Raw genomic sequence first — 21,286 nt, 5'->3', positions numbered from 1 at the left:
CAGGGTGGCCAGAGGCCTATCCAGTTCGGAAGGCTTCAGCTAAAAACACTGCTGTAAAGCTAGTTGCCGAACTGATACCCCGTTACGGTCTCCCTGAAGTGATCGAGTCAGATAGGGGTACTCATTTTACTGGAGAAATATTTCAAAATGTACTGAAAATGTTGGGTGTTGAAAGTCAGTTACACACTCCGTATCATCCTCAAAGTTCTGGTAAGGTGGAACGCATGAATGGAACTTTAAAATTAAAAATACAGAAAGCCATGGCTGAAACAGGAAAGCCTTGGACAGAATGCCTTCCACTGGCCCTGTACTCAATACGCAATACCCCAAGGGGTAAGACTAAACTGTCTCCATATGAAATTTTATTTGGCAGGACTGCCAATTTAGGATGTTATTTTCCACAACAACTTGTATTAAATATTGAGTCATTGACTTCTTATGTACAAAATCTTCAGAAACAATTAACTAAGGTGCATGCACAAGTTTTTGCTTCCCTTCCAGATCCTGACAACACTGAAGGAAGTCACAAGTTGGAACCAGGTGATCAAGTCTATGTAAAAAGACACACCAGAAAGGCTCTTGAACCAAGATTTGACGGACCCTTCCAAGTCCTGTTGACAACACCTACATCAGTCAAGCTTGAAGGAAAGGCATCATGGATACATGCAAGCCATTGCAAAAGAGCAGTATAAAACTCATGATATTGATGTTAATAGTATTATGAGTATGACATTTAAATTAAAAGACGTACAACGGCTCAGAGATCAGTATGACAAAGACAATGACCAGAACAAGGATAGCTGGTGGTCTGATATCTTCTCATTTCTTAACCCAGCCAACTGGTTCAGAGGGATCAGTGGGTGGATTGCTGGGATTATGCAGAGCATAATACATATAGCTATAATTATTGTAATTATATATGTATTATTCAAGATTGTGCTCAAGGGTATCTCAGTATGCACAGATAAATTTTGTGTAATAGATGCAAGAGTATAAATTTTCTTCTTTATTCTTATGTTATCCTCTAGTGATTCTAATTAATATTACCGTACTAATTTTTGTTTTTATATTTTAGTATACTGCTAAAGAAGAAAATAATTTGCGATAGAAGAATTACTACTAGATTTGATTCTCTTATTAAAATATAAGCGTATATATGTGTAATACCAAAAATAAAGGCTTTGTCTTTGGCCCTGTGGTAATATATAAAAAGAATATGTCAAAGGGGGGAATTGTAGAGATCAGACTGAACCAAAGAATCCATTTTGTCTTCCTCCTGAGAAATCTGATAGATACAGCAAGAAGTATATTTCTGCAAACTTGACATCTTCTTTGTTTTGTTAGTAATCACGCGCGCATTCCTCCTTGAAATTGTAGCTTTTTTATCCACATACCAAATAATTGTAACTCTACACTAGAATAGACTTGCTTTGTAAGTGATTATGAAATATGAGCGCTTATGCGCATGTCTGAAAAATGTCTAAACTTTTTATCTATATAAAGAAGGGATCGTGCCCAGTGAGGAGAGGCGTGCTCTGAGGCCATCCCTATGTATGAACACACAACCTTTGTGCTGCGTGTCATTTATTTGGATCCCATCCAGGAAGCCAGGGACGGAGAGGACTCAACAACACATAGCACGATGGTTAGATCTTCAGGGGCAAGAGACAGGGCAAGACAGTCCATATCGCTACATATATGTCCCTTATCCTGCCTGTGCCCCATCCTGGTATACACTGTATGTCCCTTATCCTAGGCCCCATTCTGGTATATATATTCCCCAATTTGGTATATATGTTCTGCCGCTGTTCTCTCTAATGCATAGAAAAAATAATCAATTATACTCACCTTCCCTCTGCGCAGCATCCTTTACTGAAGCCAGCAGCTGACAGCAGAAAGTGACAGGAGTGCACGACCTCACTTCCATGCGACCCCAGTCACGTGCACGTTGATGTCAGTTTCTGGCCTCTGAATGACCGACAGTGTGTATTGCTGTGCTCGGACCCGACGGGTATTTACTCTGCAATACACTTCAACTGAATGTTTGTCTGAGGAAGCACATCCAGTTGAAGTTTGTGCTGGTGTCGATTGACCCCCCCACCCACGCGGGCCTGGTTGTAGTCAGGACCCCTATGACTGCAGTCGTCATGTTAAAGGGGTTTTCCAGCCTTAGGCTACAAGTCTGCAGTTACTCTATGTGACTGCAGACTTGCGAATCCTCACATCGCGCGCATTATAAGGATTTTCCGATGACTGATTTACATGTTTGTTTACTTGCCAACTAGATGAGCGTGGCCTTGCATTAGGGAGGGAGGCAAGACAAGTCTAGTCGGAATGTGCCTGGGAGCATGCAAATCACATACCTGTGTTCATGACAGCTCCCCGAGAATCCTCACAGGCTAAAGCCGGACAACCCCTTTAATCCTTTGACAACATATAAATCTAGTGATTTATAAACGTGGGCCAGTCTGGCAGGCATATTGGCCATAGTCCAATAGAGGACTATTACTTTTCCTAATAGCACAACACATAAATAATTCGCTTCAGAAATAGCGCACATTTGATGCAGCCTATGTTTCCTCTTAGCTACGGCCATGTTGAACATATAAAAGTGTAAAAAAATTTATAAATATGAAGTTCATATTTGAAGCAATTTCTGACAGGATTTTGGCTCGGGCGCCATTACTACTGCCCATGGCAGTTGTGTATGATGGCACAGCCTAGGGATGTGTTTGATAAGACATCACCTGTCCTGAGCCATGGGCAGGCGCCCTCCTGTGACTGAGCTCTGTACCGGCCATATATATCCCTGCACTTAGGGGCTTTCTCCTTACTAAGCTCCTTCTAGGTCTAGTCCATGTACAGCAGACACACGTCACACAGAGCGCCTCGCTCAGGGCGCAGCTACACCTTCATGAGCAGCACAATACGAGTCATGTGACCCCGCCCTCCTCACTGCGGCATAGTCCCTTCCCCCATTCCACCAGGATAACGTGTCACGTGACAGACAGCGGCTGTCATCCGCGGCCATGTTCGTTACGGGCAGCACGAATCGTCATTAGCTCAGCCAAGTGGAGGGAGTATAATGGCAGCTTAGACGTCTGTGACATACACCTGCGTGTTCTTTTGTCACTATACGAAGCTTGGAAACGTCTTAAAGATCCTCGTCACCTGGGCTCTCCTGGTGGTGACGTGCAGTGACGTCACTGGGTTAGTCTCCAGGCACAAGGAGGAGGACGGGGCAGCTGATGCTGAGCGCTCATCTACAAGGTATGGGGTTATGGAGTAAGGGCACGAACGGGGAGAAATGGTGACTGTCAGGCGGCGGCTGAGTGATGTGTAGGCGTTATACAGAGGCGGCTGCAGTAATGGGTGGTATACACAGGACAGGCTCATCTGCTGCTGTGAGCCTGTATATAGCGTACTGATACAGCCATGGCCGGCTGTGTGGATCTGTGTCTGTAGATAGTGTATGGCCGCATGTATCTAGTACAGAGTCATGGCGTGTATATGTGTCTGTATATGGTGTACAGTGTCATGGCTGTGCGTGTATATACAGTATGTATGTGTGTGCGCCCAGTGACCGATACAGCCTAGTTATGTGTCTATACATTTATAGAGTGTACATTCATTCATACATACATACATACATACATACATATACAGCCATAACTATGTGTTTATATGTACACTTACGTATAGGTGCCTGCAGGCTCGGACTGGCCCACAGGGTAACAGGAGAATCCCTCGGTGGGCCCCTGTGTAGATCTGGGCCCCCAACCCCACTGTATGGGCAGTACTTAGCATAATTCACTTTATTCACTCTGTACAGAAAAAAGCAGCATGTCGTCATCATTCACTAACCACGCTACCCAGTTTATTATTATATAGAGATATAGGTAAATTTGTGATTATATATATATATATCTTTGTTGTGCTTAGATGTGTACATGCACATTTACATATATAGTGTGTGTGTGTGTGTGTGTGTATACACATGCGCGCACACACACACATGTATATATTTTTTAGAGATGGAGGCCCGATGCAAGGGCGGTAATAATGTCATGATGGGGACAGGCATGTGGCGCTGTTGTTGCCTAATGGCATCCTGTGTTAATCTAATGACCTTTGCATCAGAGGACTCATGTGCTTGACACCTACGCTTATATGCATTGTTTTTGTCCCGGCGATGCTGTTGCTCTTCAAGACTCTCATTTGTCCTTTGTTGTCTTTGACGTTGTGCCTTTGCTGCTTTCCTTTCGTTGTCATTGGCGTACTTTTTAGGAGGAGCCATGTTGGCGTTGATGTTTGCTTTTAAAGAGGTTTTCCCACAAACAAAAGTTCATTTTAAAAATTGTCTGTGTCTGACCATGTACCGAACATACCACAGCTCATGGGCAGGGGAGGAAGCAAAAGACAATACTGACATTACAACAGGAGATCGCAGAGGATACATTTTGTGAGGTAAAATATTGTTTAAAAACAAATCACAAAATGAATCCTCTGTGATCCCCTGCTGCAATGTCAGTATTGTCTTTTGCTTCCTCCCCTTCCCAGGAGATGTGATATGCTCCGTACACGGTCAGACAGTCAATTTTTAAAATGAACTTTCGTTCGTGGGAAAACCCCTTTAATATGACCGGCTTCCTCTGCTGTAGACACGTCGTGCATCTGCCGCCGGAATCAGTCGAATGATTCACTGCACATGCGTGTAATTCGCGCAGGTGTAGTAAATCAGACCACCGCCATCTTTGTGCAGACAGATAGCGGCGGTCACATTAAAACGGCGCATGTGCTCCTCCTGTACAAAGATGGTGGCAGTCAGTGAATCATTCGGCTGATCCCAGCGGTGGCGTGTTCGTGACGGTGTTCCGTGGTGGTACCGCACAAAAGACTGCGTGTGTGTGTGTGTGTGTGTGTGTGTGGTGCGACGGTGTTCCGCTGGTGGTACCACACAATATGTTGGTACCAGCAGCAGTTTCCATATTGAGACACCCATCTCTTGGGTGTCCCAATATGGCGGTCGGTGAACTTCCTCCTCTTGGAATTCTGGGATACGGTGACATCTGGACAGAACAGGAATTTAAAACATTGCAAGGCAATATAATACATACATACATACATACATTCATTCATTCATTCATTCAATCAATCAATCAATCAATCAATCCATCCCTGGCTGATTTTGTAAGTTTGCCCACTGACAATGACATGAACAGTCTATAATTTTAAGGGTAGGTTAATTAAAATATTGAGAGATAGAACATCAAAAATAAAATCCAGAAACTCACATTGTTTAAATTATATAAATTTATTTGCATTTTGCAGTGAGAAATAAGTATTTGGTCCCCTACCAACCATTAAGCGTTCTGGCTCCTACAGACCAGTTAGGCTATGTGCACACGTAGGTGGAATATCTGCAGATTTTTCCTCACTGTTTTTGTAAATCCGCAGGTAAACCGCACTGCGGATTACCTGCGGATTTACTGCTTTTTTTTGTACGGATTCCATCTGCGGTTTTACACCTGTGGATTCCTATTGAGGAGCAGGTGTAAACCGCTGCGGAATCCGCACAAAGAATTGACATGCTGCGAAATAAACAACGCTGCGCTTCCGCACGTTTTTTTTCCGTAGCATGTGCACTGCGGATTTTGTTTTCCATAGGTTTACATGATACTGTACAACGCATGGAAAACCGCTGTGGATCTGCAGCAAAATCCGCAACGTGTGCACATAGCCTTAGACACTCCTTATCAGCTCGTTACCTGTATTAAAGACAGCTGTGGCCAAACTTACAAAATCAGCAAGGGATCAAATACTTATTTCCTTCACTGTATATGTGTGTGTGTATCTGTAGTACTGTATTTTTCGAACTATAAGACCCACCGGACCATAACACGCACTCCAAATTTGGGGTGAAAATTGCAGAAAAAAAGATTTTTTTTTATAAGATGGGGGTCCGTCTTATTGTCCGAATTTACAGTATCTTACCTGAGGGCTGGCGGTGGCAGAGCAGGGTCACAGGAGGCATGGTGTCGGCAGAGGTGGGGTGATGCGGTACGGCGTGCACCTGAGCAGGGTCCCTTCCTGCTTAGGTGGACGACGCCATGGCCTGGTGTCCATGGGGGGGGGGGTTGCAGTAGTGGTGTGGCGGCGGCAGAGGTGCGGTATGGCGTGAGCAGGGTCCCTTCCACAGGTGAGGTGACGCAGTGGCCTGGTGTCCATGGGGGGGTTGCAGCAGTGATGTGGCGACGGCAGAGGTGCGGTATGGCGTGAGCAGGGTCCCTTCCACAGGTGAGGTGACGCAGCGGCCCGGTATGCAATGTGAGCAGCAGAGCTGGGTTAATCACCGGTTTATCGGTGGCGGCGGCCATCTTCCTGAGGCTGCGCGTGCGCAGATGGAGTGCTCTGCTTCCCGGGGCTTCAAGAAAATGGCCACGGGAGGCCGCGCGTGCGCAGATGGAGATCGTGGCGGCCATTTTCCTGAAGCCGAGATCTAAATCTGCGAACTCGGCTTCAGGAAAATGGCCGCCGCGATCTGTGGGCGCGGCCATCTTCCTTTGGCCGCGCGTGCGCAGAAGCGGCGCTCTGCTGGCCGCGACGCTCTGCTGGCCGCGGCTTCAGGAAAATGGCCGTGGGATGCCGCGCGTGCGCAGATGGATATAGCGGCGGCCATTTTCCTGAAGCCGCGGCCAGCAGAGCGCCGCTTCTGCGCACGCGCGGCCAAAGGAAGATGGCCGCGCCCACCGATCACCAATAAAATAACGAACAGCGCGCTCTTTTAAATCCCCTGGCAGAGGATTCTGGACCTTGGGCATGCGCACACCACTACGCCACCAACGGAAAACTACGCAAAATCTGGGGGAAGACAACACGCCCTTTTGACCAGACCAGCCTGATTGACAGGCGAAAACGACTACTTTGGTAACGTATTTCGGCAGCATAGGTGGGGAATCGGGGTCCACAAACTACACTATTGTAATGCTCAGCTCAGGCCCTATTTAACAGTATTTTTATCTCATACCGAAAAAACGGGGTGACAGGTTCCCTTTAAGGACCAAGCCACTTTGTAGGTTAAAGGGAATCTGTCACCCCATTTTGCCGCTATAAACTGCGGCCACCGCCATTAGGGGCTTATCTACAGCATTCTGTAATGCTATAGATAAGCCCCTGATGTATCCTGAAAGATGAGAAAAACAAGTTAGATTATACTCACCCAGGGGCGGTCCGGCTGCGGTCCGGGTCCAATGGGTGTCACAGGCTCAGGTCCGGCGCCTCCCATCTTCGTACGATGTTGTCATCCTCCTTGCTGCTGTCGCGGCTCCTGCACAGGTGTACTTTATCTGTCCTGTTGAGGGCAGAGCAAAGTACTGCAGTGCGCAGGTGCCGGGAAAGGTCAGAGAGGCCCAGCGCCTGCGCACTGCAGTACTTTACGCTGCCCTCAACAGGACAGATAAAGTAAGCCTGCGCAGGCGATGGCCACAGTTTATAGCGGCAAAATGGGGTGACAGATTCCATTTAATGACCAGGCCTTAATTTTGAAATCTGACCACTGTCCCTTTATTAGGTTATAACTCTGGAACGCTTAAACGGATCCCAGTGACTCTGAGATTATTTTTTTCGTGACATATTGTACTTTATGATAGCGGTAAAATTTCTTTGATATTACTTATGTTTATTTGTGGAAAAAAATGTAAATTTTAGCAAAAATTGTGAAAATGTAACAATTTTCAAACTTTTAATTTTTATGCCCCTAAATCAGTGGTATGTCACACAAAATAGTTAATAAGTACGGTAACATTTCCCACATGTCTACTTTACATCAGCACAATTTTTGAAACATACTTTATTTTGTTAGGAAGGTATAAGGGTTAAAACTTGACCAGCGATTTCTCATTTTTACAACAAAATTTACAAAACAATTTTTTTTTTTTTTTTTAGCGACATCATAACATTTGAAGTAACTTTTGGGGGTCTATATGATTGAATGCTGTCACTTTTGGCATTTTCTAAAACTGCACCTGTCAAGGTGCTCAAAACCACATTCAAGAAGATTATTAACACTTCAGGTGCTTCACAAGAACTGAAACAATGTGGAAGGAAAAAATGAACATTTAAATTTATTTCACAACAATTTTACTTCGGACACAATGGTTTCTCGCGCGTGCGCACTTCTGCTTTTCGGCATTGCCCGCAGTTGGACAAAGCATACTGCGCATATGCGAGAAACCATTTGAGAAACCATTTGACTGCACAGGTACGATATCTCACAGCGATCTGCATCATCCACGTCAAGGACTGCGGGCAGCAGCCGAGGAGAGGGGTGGAGTGAGAACCGAAGCCACGCCATCGGACCCTATTAGCCTACATCGCGGGAGAAATATAAAAAGTTTTTATGGGTGATACATGGCGAGTCAGGGGGGTTACATAAGTATTTAGGGAATGCATGGCTAACACTGAATAAAATGATATTTTAGCTGGTAGGACAGAAAAGTGGTGACAGGTTCCCTTTAATATCTGCCCATAATGCATAATACCCCACCTCCCACCTTTCTGGCGTCTGAGTTGAAGTGAATGTCTGTTCCTTGGCCGTGTCTCTGAGCACTGAACACCTTTTACTTCTGGGAGCTTCGGGACGTTGTAGTTCTGGAATATGACAGGGTAATTGCTTCATGTTTGAATCTTCTGAAATCTTTGGCAGTTAGTGTATGTCTTTTTTTCTCAACACGTTTTTTGTGAACCTTTTGACTACAGTGACATGTAAAAGTTTGGGCACCCCTGGTCAAATTTAGTGTTATTGTAAACAGTTAAGCAAGTTGAAGATGAATTGATCTCTAAAAGGCCTAAAGTTAGATGACACATTTCCTTTGTATGTATATTAGGAAGAAAATATGTATTTTCTTCTTTTCCATTTTAAAAATTACAAAAGGAAAATGGGCCTATGCAAGTTTTGGCACTCTGCATGGTTAGTACCTAGTAGCACCCCCTTTTGCAAGTATCACAGCTGGTAAACGCTTTTTGTAGCCAAACATGAGTCTTTCAATTTTTGTTTGAGGGATTTTCATCCATTCTTACTTAGAAAATTCTTCCAGTTCTGTGTGATTCCTTTGTCTTCTTGCATGTACTGGTTTTGTGAGGTCTAGCCAAAGATTTGCAATGATAACAATTTTTTAAGAGTTAGGTCAGACAACTGTTCTTAATTAATTTTTGGATGCTGAATCCAGAAATGATCTCAGTTTTTCTCTATCACGTCAAGTTCTTGAACTATAGGATTTTTGTCTTCTCAAAAATATGTAAACTACTGTACCTAAAAAAGTGTTTTTTTTTTTTTTAAATAGTACAAATCTGAACAAAAAATGAAATATAGGATAGGCATGACAAATGTTTTTTAACACTATCATGTTTTTTACAAAGGATATAGATATATATGTGTGTGTGTGTATATGTATGTGTATATATATATATATATATATATATATATATATGTGTGTATGTATATGCGCAAGTATTTAAGGTAAAAATGTACATTTATAGCTTTTTCTGGAGTGTTTAACTTGAGGACAATCACGTTTGATGCTCCAGCAATAGTCAGCCATCATATGTACATCCCATCTACCCTGGTAACGGTCTTCCATAACCGTCAAATCTTGGTGAAATCATTCACCTTGCTCATCGCTAACAGCACCAAGATTTTCCGGAAAGTTGGCAAGATGGCAATGCAGAAAATGTAGTTTAATACTCACTCATGTTGCAACCAAGCGCTTTGTAGCTCTCCAATAGTTTCTGAACAATTTCTTGGTAATTACTTGCACGTGTATTTCCAAGAAAGTTCTTGACGACATCTTTGAATGATAACCAAGCATTCTTCTAAAGATCTGACATAGTCCCGGTGAAATGTTCATCTTTGATGAGCTGTCGAGTTTGTGGACCATCAAACACACCAGCCTTGATTTTTTTCAATGGACAGTCCAGGAAGTGCCAACATGATGTACTTAAAACAGTCGCCGTCAGTTGGCAATGCTTTTACAAATTGCTTCATGAGACCTAGTTTTATGTGCAGAGGTGGGAATAGTATATTCTTCCTGTCAACAAGTGGCTGATGTAGAATGTTAGGATCTCCAGGTTTAAGACCAGATCTTGGAGGCCAATTCGACTCAACCCAATGCTTTTCTCGAGCTCTGCTATCCCACATACAGAGAAAGCAGGGATACGTTGTGTACCCACGTTGCTGACCAAGAAGGAAGCAAACCATTTTAAGGTCAACACAGATGATCCAATTGTGTGTGTCATATTTCAATAACTCAATAACTCTCTTTATATCTCCATGTTCTTCACGAAGAGAGACAGAATGCCCAATAGGGACTGCACCAAATAAATTGCCATTGTGTAGAAGGACACACTTAAGACTCCGCTTTGAGCTATCAATAAACAGTCACCCTTCATTTGGATTGTACATTGAAAGCCCTAATTCTTGTAGTAAACCCGGAATATTATGGCAAAACACAAAACCGCTGTCACACCGAAAGTACTGCAAAAATGTACTTTCTCTAGTACGAAAGTATGATACCTTCGCTCCTTGTTCAAGTAACTGTTTCTCATTCAGCCTTGATGCTAGTAATTCAGAAGCTTTTTTTGATAAGCCCAATTCACGTGCTAAATCATTTAACTCGTGCTGATCAAATCCCTTACGAACTGAATCCTTGTGAATTTCAAATTCTGCATCATTGCTGTCACGGTGTTCGTCAACATCACTCAGAACTTCTAGAGATGGTAGCTGTTCTAAAACTGGCACTGGAATTTCAGCTGAATGAGGCATTGGTCTGATAGCTGACGGTAGATTTGGATGTTCTATTTTACTTTTATTTTTCCTGTTAAATCCTGATGTTTTCACTAAACAGAAGTAACAGTCTGTGGAATGACCTTTTTGCTCTCTCCACACCATGGGGATACCAAATGCCAACTTTTCACGTGTTCCTTTGGTCCACATCCGTAAACTCTCGACACACTGCTTGCACACTATGTGAGGGGCCCATGGCTTATCTTGATCACCGAGTTTTACTTTAAAATATGCAAAATATGCTGCTTTGACAAATGCACTGATGTTTGCCCTTTGAACTGGAATGGTGAAAACACCACAAATATAGCAGAAGGAGTCAGGGTTGTTTAGGCATTTACGACGAGAGGAAGAAGGAGCAGACATGACCTGAAACAAAGGAAATATGTACATATGTAAATAAAACACTTGAGATGGAAAGTTACAAGCTTTGAAAACTAACAAAGAAAAAAATCATAAACTATATATAAATTACAACTAAGCGCCCAATGTAAAGAGAAAAGCGATCACAAATCCTATTTATTCCTACTATGATAAATTTTTTGTGTAAAGATATTGATAATTATGACGCATTGGGAGCTGCACACACCTCTCACCACACTGTCTCAGTTGTGACTACTCTTACAAGTTGCCACGTAGCTCTATATGAGTCGAATTGTAATCAGATAACAAGTCTTATTACAGATATCAGTGCAATTGTGCTTCTCTGGCAGGTAAGTTGTGGAGGAAAAACTTGACGTGCTAGAAAAAAACTGACTACATTTTTGGAATCAGCATGCCAATTTTAGTATAAATCAGCTCAAAAACCTAACTCAACAGAAATTTTTTTTCAAATTGTTCCCCAGTGAATCAGAGGACTGTGAGGGCCATTGTAAAACCTTCAGCTTACACCTTTTGAGGTAATCTATTGTGGATTTTGATGCATGTTTAGTATCATTATCCATTTGTAGAAGCCATCCTCTCTTCAACTTCATCTTTTTTACAGGCGGTGTTATGTTTGCATCAAGAATTTGTTGAAATTTAATTGAATCTATTATTCCCTCTACGGCTGGCGTCACACTAGGCGTATGAAAATACGGTCTGTTTTTTACGGCCGTAATACGCAGTAATTGTCCCAAAACACTGTTCCGTATTCAATGCGAGGATGCGATTTTTACGCACAAATTTATCCGTGTCAACCGTATGGCTTCCGTACGGCGATTTATTTTTATTTTATTTTTTGCGCAGGCTTGCAAAATGGACATATCATGGATCCATCGGCTCAAATATTCTTAAAAAAATAGATAGATAGATAGATTACAGCGCTAGATAGCAGAAAAGCCAGTAATTCAATTGCCGCCATTAATTCAGTTGCCGGCTTTTCCTATCTCCTTCACAAACCCGACAGGATATGAGACATGGTTTACATACAGTAAACCATCTCATATCCCTTTTTTTATTACATATTCCTCTTTACTAATGTAACAAGTGTCTGTGTGTCAAATTTGGGGGCTCTAGCTATTAAATTAAGGGGTTAAATCCCGGAAAAAATTGTTGTGGGCTCCCGCGCAATTTTCTCCGCCAGAGTGGGAAAGCCAGTGACTGAGGGTAGATATTAATAGCCTAGAGAGGGACTATGGTTATAGGACCCCCCTGGCTAAAAACATCTTTCCCCCAGCCACCCCAGAAAAGGCACATCTGTAAGAGGAATATGTAATAAAAGAAGGGATATGAGATGGTTTACTGTATGTAAACCATGTCTCGTATCATGTCGGGTTTGTGAAGGAGATGGCAAAAGCCGGCAATTGAATTACCTGCTTTTCTGCTATCTAGAGCTGAAATATATATATATATATATATATATATATATATATATATATATATATATATATATATATATATATATATATATATATATATATATATATATATATATATATACTAGCTATTGAACCCGTTCTACGCCCGGGTGGCGAGCATTTATATTGGAATATGGTCTCCATCCTGGTATGTGCTGCTCCTATCCTGTCATATGCTGCTCCATCCTGCGCCCCCATCCTGTCATGTGCTGCTCCACCGTGTCATGTGCTGCTCCATCCTGCGCCCCCATCCTGTCATGTGCTGCTCCACCGTGTCATGTGCTGCTCCATCCTGCATCCCCATCCTGTCATGTGCTGCTCCACCGTGTCATGTGCTGCTCCATCCTCATCCCCATCCTGTCATGTGCTCCCATCCTGCGCCCCCATCCTATCACGTGCTGCTCCATCCTGCGCCCCCATCAGTGCGGGCGGCTGTGCTGAGTGCGGGCGGCTGTGCTGAGTGCGGGCGGCTGTATGTGGCTGTGCTGAGTGCGGGCGGCTGTATGTGACGTGGCTGTGCTGGGTGCGGGCGGCTGTGCTGGGTGCGGCAGCTGTGGACGGCTGTGCTGGGTGCGGTGGCTGTGCTGGGTGCAGCGGCTGTGCTGGGTGCAGCGGCTGTGCTGGGTGCAGCGGCTGTGCTGGGTGCAGCGGCTGTGCGTGGCTGTAGGCGGCTGTGCGTGGCTGTGGGAGGCTGTGCTGGGTGCGGCGGCTGTGCGTGGCTGTGGGCGGCTGTGCTGGGTGCGGCGGCTGTGCTGGGTGCGGCGGCTGTGCTGGGTGCGGTGGCTGTGCTGGGTGCGGCGGCTGTCCGTGGCTGTAGGCGGCTGTGCGTGGCTGTGCTGGGTGCGGAGGCTGTGCATGGCTGTGGCGGCTGTGCGTGGCTGTGCTGGGTGCGGCGGCTGTGCTGGGTGCGGCGGCTGTGGGTGGCTGTGCTGGGTGCAGCGGTTGTGCGTGGCTGTGGGCGGCTGTGCTGGGTGCGGCGGCTGTGGGCGGCTGTGCGTGGCTGTGCTGGGTGCGGCGGCTGTGCGTGGCTGTGGGCGGCTGTGCGTGGCTGTGGGCGGCTGTGCTGGGTGTGGCGGCTGTGCTGGGTGCGGCGGCTGTCCGTGGCTGTGGGCGGCTGTGCGTGGCTGTGGGAGGCTGTGCTTGGCTGTAGGCGGCTATGCGTGGCTGTACATGGCTGTGCTGGGTGCGGCGGATGTGCTGGGTGCGGCGGCTGTGCTGGGTGCGGCGGCTGTGGGTGGCTGTGCTGGGTGCGGCGGCTGTGGGCTGTGCGTGGCTGTGGGCGGCTGTGCTGGGTGCGGCGGCTGTGGTCGGCTGTGCTGGGTGCGGCGGCTGTGCGTGGCTATGGGTGGCTGTACGTGGCTGTGGGCGGCTGTGCTGGGTGCGGCGGCTGTGCGTGGCTGTGGTCGGCTGTGCTGGGTGCGGCTGTGGGCGGCTGTGCGTGGCTGTGGGCGGCTGTGCTGGGTGCGGCGGCTGTGGTCGGCTGTGCTGGGTGCGGCGGCTGTGCGTGGCTGTGGGCGGCTGTGCTGGGTGCGGCGGCTGTGCGTGGCTGTGGTCGGCTGTGCTGGGTGCGGCGGCTGTGCGTGGCTATGGGTGGCTGTGCGTGGCTGTGGGCAGCTGTGCTGGGTGCGGCGGCTGTGCGTGGCTGTGGGCGCCTGTGCGTGGCTGTGGGCGGCTATGGTCGGCTGTGCTGGGTGCGGCGGCTGTGCGTTGCTGTGGGCGGCTGTGCGTGGCTGTGCTGGGCGCGGCGGCTGTGCTGGGTGCGGCCATTTTCTTGGTCCTGCTCCCGGAGTCGGCGCCTGCGCAGTCCGCGCTTTCCGGCGCCATTTTCTTGAAGACACTGCAATGTGTCTTCAAGAAAATGGCGCCGGAAAGCGCGGACTGCGCAGGCGCCGATTCCGGGAGCAGGGGGACAGTCACGGCCCGGAAGCGCGTCGGTGGAACGGGTCAGGTAAGTATACTCACCCTCCGCCTCCTGGCTCGTCCCTGCTTGTCCGGTGGAGATCGCGGTGTGCGTTCAGCGCTTACGCATACCGCGATCTCCTGGGAGCGTCGCTCTGTGCGGTCCAGACTGCGCCGGCGCTTGCGCAGTCTATAGAGGCTTCGGACAGAGTGACGCTCCCAGCGTTATATTATAGATATATATATATATATATATATATATATATATATATATATATATATATATATATATATATATATATATATATATATATATATATATATATATATATATATATACACATACATATATATATATACATACATATATACATACAGTTAGGTCCATGTATATTTGGACAGAGGCAACATTTTTCTATTTTTGGTTATAGACATTAACACAATGAATTTTAAACAAAACAATTCAGATGCAGTTGAAGTTCAGACTTTCAGCTTTCATTTGAGGCTATCCACATTAAAATTGGATGAAGGGTTTAGGATTTTCAGCTCCTTAACATGTGCCACCCTGTTTTTAAAGGGACCAAAAGTAATTGGACAATTGACTCCAAGGCTATTTCATGGACAGGTGTGGGCAATCCCTTCGTTATGTCATTCTCAATTAAGCAGATAAAAGACCTGGAGTTGATTTGAGGTGTGGTGCTTGCATTTGGAAGGTATTGCTGTGAAGTAAGCATACGGTCAAAGGAGCTCTCCATGCAGGTGAAACAAGCCAGACTTAAGCTGTGAAAACAGAAAAAACCCATCCGAGAAATTGCTACAATATTAGGAGTGGCAAAATCTACAGTTTGGTACATCCTGAGAAAGAAAGAAAGCACTGGTGAACTCATCAATGCAAAAAGACCTGGGCGCCCACGGAAGACAACAGAGGTGGATGATCGCAGAATAATCTCCATGGTGAAGAGAAACCCCTTCACAACAGCCAACCAAGTGAACAACACTCTCCAGGAGGTAGGCGCATCAATATCCAAATCTACTATAAAGAGAAGACTGCATGAAAGTAAATACAGAGGGTTCACGGCACGGTGCAAGCAACTCATAAGCATCAAGAATAAAAAGGCTAGACTGGACTTTGCTAAAAACATCTAAAAAAGCCAGCACAGTTCTGGAAGAGCATTCTTTGGACAGATGAAACCAAGATCAACCTCTACCAGAATGATTGAAAGAGAAAAGTATGGCGAAGGCTTGGTACAGCTCATGATCCAAAGCATACCACATCATCTGTAAAACACGGCGGAGGCAGTGTGATGGCTTGGGCATGCATGGCTGCCAGTGGCACTGGGTCACTAGTGTTTATTGATGATGTGACACAGGACAGAAGCAGCCGAATGAATTCTGAGGTATTCAGAGCCATACTGTGTGCTCAGATCCAGCCAAATGCAGCCAACCTGATTGGTCGTCATTTCATACTACAGATGACAATGACCCAAAACATGAAGCCAAAGCAACCAGGAGTTTATTTAAGCAAAGAAGTGGAATATTCTTGAATGGCCAAGTCAGTCACCTGATCTCAACCCAATTGAGCATGCATTTCACTTGTTAAAGACTAAACTTCAGACAGAAAGGCCCATAAACAAACAGCAACTTAAAACCACTGCAGTGAAGGCCTGGCAGAGCATAAAAAGGAGGAAACACAGCGTCTGGTGATGTCCATGAGTTCAAGACTTCAGGCAGTCATTGCCAACAAAGGGTTTTCAACCAAGTACTAGAAATGAACATTTTATTTAAAATTATTGAATCTGTCCAATTACTTTTGGTCCCTTTAAAAACAGGGTGGCACATGTTAAGGAGCTGAAACTCCTAAACCCTTCATCCAATTTTAATGTGGATACCCTCAAATGAAAGCTGAAAGTCTGAACTTCAACTGCATCTGAATTGTTTTGTTTAAAATTCATTGTGGTAATGTCTATAACCAAAATTAGAAAAATGTTGTCTCTGTCCAAATATATATGGACCTAACTGTGTGTGTGTGTATATGTATGTATGTATATATATATATATATCTATCTATCTATCTATCTATCTATCTATCTATCTATCTACCTATTCTATGTGTACACATTTATTCTACCTATTCTATTCTGTCTGTGATTTTACTGTACACCGCACTGAATTGCCGGCTTTTCTAGAGAACACGGTGCGTAATCCATAATTTTCTCGCCCCCATAGACTTTCATTGGCGGATTTTTTGCGCAAAACGCTGACAAACGCAGCATGCTGCCATTTTCTATGGCCGTAACATACCGTATATTACGGATGTGTAATATACGGCAGATAGGAGCTGCCCCATAGAGAATCATTGGGCCGTGGGCAATGCGTATTTTCTGGACGTATATTCTGCGCTCATACGTCCGTAAAATTCGCTAGTGTGACGCCGGCCTACCTGTGATATGTTCCCTGTGCCATTGGCTGCAGCACAACCCCAAAGCATGATTGATCCACCCCCATGCTTAGTGGTTGCAAGATGTTCTTTTCTTGAAATTCTGAGCTCTTGTTTTTCCAGATATACCTTTGATCAATTTGGCCAAAGAGTTCTATTTTAACCTCAGTCGTCCACTGGACTTGTTTCCAAAATGCATCAGGATTGTTTAGATGTTCTTTTGCATACTTCTTACTCTAAATTTTTATGGTGAGGACGCAGGAGAGGTTTTCTTTTGATGACTCTTCCATGATGGTCATATTTGTGCAGTTGTCTCTGTACTGTAGAACAATGTACCACAACTCCAGTGTCTGCTAAATCTTTCTGAAGGTCTTTTGCAGTCAAGCAGGGGTTCTGATTTGCCTCTCTAGCAATCCTATGAGCAGATCTCAATTAAATTTTGCTTGGTCTTCCAGACTTTATCTTGACCTCCCACTGTTCCTGTTAACTGCTATTTCTCAATTACATTTCGATCTGAGGAAAGAGCAACTTGAAAACACTTTGCTATCTTCTTATAGCCTTCTCTTACTTTGTGGGCCTCCACCATTTTCATTTTCAGAGTGCTAGGTAGCTGCTTAGAGGAACCCATAGCTGATGTTTTTTAGCCCAAGGTTAGAGGAGGCTGGATATTTATAAAGCTGGGAAATTGGCATCACCTGGCCTTTCCTAATGATGATGGTGGTGACTCGAGTCACGGTCGGCGGTGGGGTCGGCGGGTGAGGGGGAGAGGGCGCTGAGGCATACTCACCTAGTCCCGGCGCTCCTGGCACTCCCCCTGCCTGTCACACTGTCTTCGGGTGCCGCAGCTCTAACCCCTGTTCAGCGGTCACGTGGGACCGCTCATTAGACAAATGAATATGGACTCCACTCCCATAGGGGTGGAGCCGCAAATTCTTTTCTCTAATCAGCGGTGCCAGTGACCGCTGACCGAGGAAGAGCTGCGGCACCCGAAGACAGTGTGACAGGCAGGGGGAGCGCCAGGAGCGCCGGGACTAGGTGAGTATTTTATATTCACCTGTCCACGTTCCACCCGCCGGGCGCCGCTCCGTCTTCCCGTCCTCTGGCTCTGACTGTTCAGGTCAGAGGGCGCGATGCATATAGTGTACGCGCCGCCCTCTGCCTGATCAGTCAGTGCAGAGAGACGCCGGGACGGGACGCTGAGGAGCTGCAAGCAAGAGAGGTGAGTATGTGTGTTTTTTTTTTTTTTTTTTTTTTTTTTAAATTGCAGCAGCAGCGTTATATATGGCACAGATTTATGTGGAGTATCTATGGGGCAACGGTGCAGAGCATTATATATATGGCACAGATTTATATGGCACATCTATGGGGCAACGGTGCAGAGCACTATATATGGCACAGATTTATATGGCACATCTATGGGGCAATGGTGCAGAGCATATATGGCACAGATTTATATGGCACATCTATGGGGCAAAAATGAACAGTGCAGAGCATATATGGCACTGCTTTATAAGGAGCATCTATGGGGCAATAATGAACAGTGCAGAGCATATATGGCACAGCTTTATATGGAGCAACTATGGGGCCATAATGAACAGTGCAGAGCATATATGGCACAGCTTTATAAGGAGCATCTATGGGGCCATAATGAACGGTGCAGAGCATTGTATATGTGGCATCTATGGGGCCATAATGAACAGTGCAGAGCATATAAGGCACAGCTTTATAAGGAGCATCTATGGGGCCATAATGAACGGTGCAGAGCATTGTATATGGGGCATCTATGGGGCCATAATGAATGGTGCAGAGCAATGGCACAGCTTTATAAGGAGCATCTATGGGGCCATAATGAACGGTGCAGAGCATTCTATATGGCACAGCTATATATGGAGCATCTATGGGGCAATAATCAACGGTATGGAGCATTATATATGGCACGGCTTTATATGGCTTTATCCTTTGGGGCAATAATGAACGGTATGGAGCATCTATTTTTATTTTTGAAATTCACCGGTAGCTGCTGTATTTTCCACCCTAGGCTTATACTCGAGTCAATAAGTTTTCCCAGTTTTTTGTGGCAAAATTAGGGGGGTCGGCTTATACTCGGGTCGGCTTATACTCGAGTATATACGGTACCTAATAATTCTGTTCTCCTAGATGAGGGGGATTGCAACCTTAGTCCGCACCCTCCCCCATTATACACATACACATCACCTGTTCTGCTTCATCCAATAATCATTTAAGGTTATATACGGTAGTTTGGAACTGGAAAAGCTGCATAGCAATTAGGAAAATTCTTACTGGCCTAATAATTTTGTACCCAGTGTATGTGTGTAGTGACAAATACTCCATTGTTGTGTATGTATGCGTGCACGGTCAGACACAGCCATTACACAGCAGGGCTACATGTATAAGATTATCTCAGCACAGGAACATTTTATTTATACATATCCAATAGTGGAACTTATTATTATTCCAAGATCTATTGATTAAAATGAACTTTGTTCGTGGGAAAAGAAGCTTCTTTTTTTCTTATGAGATATATTACAGCTTGCTTTTTTTCATGAGTGCTACTGGTTTATGAAGTAAAAAAGTAAAATGACAGTTACGCTTTAAGCATTTCATGTAGGTCCCACATGGTGGAAAAAAAGTTACCCGGTGATGGAAGAGTAAATACGGAGTGCTTTGATGGCTTAAGTAAGGCGTTGGTTCAGTGAGAAAACCAGGGCAGCAATCAGACTATCTGGGCCCTACACAGCTAAGGCTGCTTTCACACTAGCGTTGGTACGGGGCCGTCGCGCTGCGTCGGCCCGACGTACCGACGCATACTGTGCCAAAAATGCCTGACTTGGGCAGCGGAAGTAGTCTTAGGACGCTTCCGCTGCCCCATTGCAAGGTCCGGGGAGGAGGGGGCGGAGTTTCGGCCGCGCATGCACGGTCAAAAATGGTGGTCTCGACGCACAAAAAAACGTTACATGTAACTTTTTTTGTGGCGGCGGTGCGCCAAAACACGGCGCAACCGTCGCACTGCGTCGCAATGCGTCGCTAATAAAAGTCTATGGAGAAAAACCGCATCCTGCAGGCAACTTTGCACAATGCGTTTTATATCCACAACGACGCACTGCAGTGCCCGACGCTAGTGTGAAAGTAGCCTTAGGCATCTAGGTCCCAGCTCCTACATATTACATGCTGGCCATACACACTGCAGGTTTTAGAATGAAAGAAAAGGCGCAGTACTCGGAACTTTTTATTCTATTCTAAGAGCAGACACTTATTGGAACCCACAGTAATCAATGTGGCGCCAGTATGCATCCAAATTATTTATGCAATGGATACATTTAATACATGAATTCTGTTTGTTCTGAATCTCCCGGCTGGAGGGTCTGTGACCGTTTTGTGCCAGGGAAGAACGGCGCTGTGCACAACAGGCAGGTAAGTTGCAACCTGCCTATTAGTGCTTGGGTACCATTTTGTTTGTTTTTTGTCAAGTCCCAGATACCCTCTGTTAAAACAGAAGAAATGTAATTCCTTATTGTAAATATTAACTTTGCCGTACAGATTGGATGCATACAGCACCCACGCAGACACACAAGGTAAATACAACACACGCGCACACACTCATCACTTACATGTCAGACACACCGTACACATCACTTTGTGGTGCTTAAAGCAAGTCTGTGAGCATAGAATGACTGTTCAAACCAGGCACCAGTGCTCAGTGCACCATGGCGGGGCTAAATATTTAATCCCTTAAAGGGAACCTGTCACCACATTTGACCGATATACAGTATTCTATAATTCTGTATATCTGCCCAGATCCTGACCGACAAGAAAGGGAGCTTTTATTATTATACTCATCTGCGGGGCGGTCCGGTCCGAGGGGTGGCACTGATCTTGGTCCAGCGCCTCCCTTCCTCTTGTGATAACAACCTACTTCTTGCTTTTTGTAGATTTTGTGTCATTATGTCATCCACACTGTCTCCCCGGCATCGCGCTCCTGTGCAGGGGATTCTCTGACTAGGGCAGAGTATAGTTCTGCAGTGCACGAGTCAGGGCTGTCTGACCTTTCCCGGTGCCAGAGCACTGCAGTACTTTGCTCTGCTCTAGTCACGGCAGAGAATACACCTGCACAGGAGCACGATGTCGGGGAGACTGTGGATGACAAAGAATGCGTCATCCACACGGAGCACAGGGGGAGAATTGCATCAAAAGAATAAGGGTATGTTTCCACGGTCAGGATTGGCTCAGTATTTGTTCAGGATTCGACACAGGTGA

At 45.4% G+C, this 21,286-nt stretch overlaps 1 protein-coding gene across 7 annotated transcripts in view; it reads left to right on the top strand.

Annotated features, from left to right (window-relative positions):
- The first annotated feature begins 2,954 nt into the window (after positions 1–2,954).
- ATP6V0A1 (ATPase H+ transporting V0 subunit a1) overlaps positions 2,955–21,286 on the top strand; it is a 169,278-nt gene continuing 150,946 nt past the window's right edge. For 6 of the 7 annotated variants that reach the window (XM_077252119.1, XM_077252115.1, XM_077252118.1 and 3 more), the window contains exon 1: positions 2,999–3,270. The gene's annotated coding sequence lies outside the window, so the exon portion shown is untranslated. Of the gene's footprint in view, positions 3,271–21,286 lie in introns of all 7 variants that reach the window. The other variant, XM_077252114.1, reaches the window with a different exon arrangement.

The sequence above is a fragment of the Ranitomeya variabilis genome, chromosome 4 (assembly GCF_051348905.1).
Source record: "Ranitomeya variabilis isolate aRanVar5 chromosome 4, aRanVar5.hap1, whole genome shotgun sequence".
NCBI lineage: Eukaryota > Metazoa > Chordata > Amphibia > Anura > Dendrobatidae > Ranitomeya > Ranitomeya variabilis.
Note: the sequence above shows the minus strand (reverse complement) of the source record. Positions and strands in the feature narration are given on the sequence as shown.